Source organism: Octodon degus, unplaced genomic scaffold (genome assembly GCF_000260255.1).
Source record: "Octodon degus isolate 3935 unplaced genomic scaffold, OctDeg1.0 scaffold00241, whole genome shotgun sequence".
NCBI lineage: Eukaryota > Metazoa > Chordata > Mammalia > Rodentia > Octodontidae > Octodon > Octodon degus.
Window position 1 is genome coordinate 1,744,388 of NW_004524817.1, and position 1,917 is coordinate 1,746,304.

A 1,917-nucleotide genomic window follows, 5' to 3' on the forward strand; every position below is an offset into this window, starting at 1 on the left:
AAGTTATAGCAGAAAACTTTCCAAGCATGGAAAAAGAACTTGAGATACAAATGACTGAGAATTTCAAATAATCATGATCAAAAATACACCAAGGCCTGTAACAGTCAAGATTCCAGAAACTCAAGTCAAGAACAAGATATTAAAAACTCTTAGAGAAAGGAAATAAATTGCCTATAGCAAAAAAAAAAAAAAACCATCAGAATCACAGCAGACTTTTCAACACAAACCCTTAAGTCAAAAAGAACTTGTAGACAAGAATTTCAAACCCTAAAAGAAAACAGCCTTGAACCCAGATTCATGCAGTCTGCAAAATTATCATTCAAAATTGATGGGAAATAAAATATTTATGATAAAGAGCTAAAGAAATTCATGACTACCAAACTAGCACTCCAAAAAATATTGTACCTCTTAGAGGATATTTCTGAAAAAGACAATAAAAATAAATTCCAATAATCCCAAAAGAATTAATACATCAGGCAAACAAGCAATTAAATAGAAGGAAGAAAAAGGGAACCAACAACAGAAAAAACAATATCACAAGGATAAATCAATGCATATCAGTTATAAACATCAGTATGAATGGTCTCAATTCACTAATCAAAAGAAAAAGCCAGAAAGATTCAACAAATAAGATCCAGCAATGAGTTGCATGCAAGAAATGTATTTAACTCATAAAGAAAGTCATAGACTGAAAATTAAAGAATGGAAAAAAATAGTCTATGCCACTGGGGCATAGAAGAAGGTAGGGTAGCTGTTTTATTTGAAAACAAAATGAGTTTCAAATCAAGACAGATGAAAAGACACCAAGAAGATCACTATATACTTGTTAGGGGAAAAAGAGAGATAAAAACAATCATGAATATATATGCACCAAATCCCAATGGACTCAACTATATAAAACAAATTCTAATGGATATGAAAAATCACATAAGGTCAGATAAGCAATAATAAAATTATAATAGGGACTTCAGTACCTCGCTATCACAAATAGGTCAATTAGACAAAACAAAATTCAACCAAGTAATATCAGAGCTGACATAAACCTCTGAACAAATGGACTTAACAGATATGTACAGAGTATTCCAGCCCACAACATCATAATAGACAATCTTCTCTGCAGCACATGGGACTTTTTCAAAAATAGACCACATGCAAGCTCATAGAACATGCTTATGTAAATGCAAAGGAAGTTAATGAATGTTAACAAATCATAGTGCAATAGAATTGGAAATCAATGACAAAAGCACCCATTAGAACTGCATAAGAACATGGCCATTAAATAACACCATCGGAACAACCAATGGGTCAGTTATAAAATTACAGAAGAAATGAGACAAGTTTCTATAATTAAAAAAATAATGCCAATATGAAATACCAGGAATTATGGAAAGCAGGCCTAAGAGGGACATTTACAGCAGTGAATTCCTATGTCAGCAAAACAGAGTGAGCTAAAATAAATAACCTAGTGTTGAGCCTTAAACGTCTAGAAAAAGAAGAGCAAATTAAACTCAAAGCACATAGGATAAAGATCAGAGCAGAAATTAATTCAATTAAAACTAAGAAAAAATACTAAAAAAATGAATCAAAGGATTTGGTTCTTTGAGAGAGTAAATACAATAGATAAGCCCTTAACCAACTTTATCAAAAAATGAGAAGACCCAAATTTATGGAATTATGAATGAAAAGGGTGAAATCACAGTGGATTTTACGGAAATCCAGAAGATCACTGTGGACTTGTCATAGAGAACCTGTGCTCTAACAAGATGGTAAACTCAGAAGAAATAGACAGATTCCTATATACATATGAATTACCAAAGCTGAATTTAAAAATTCCGAAGAACCCAATACCAGTTAACGAAATTGAAGTAATTAAAAAACTACCAACAAACTCAAACCCAGATTCTTTCTTTTTTATAA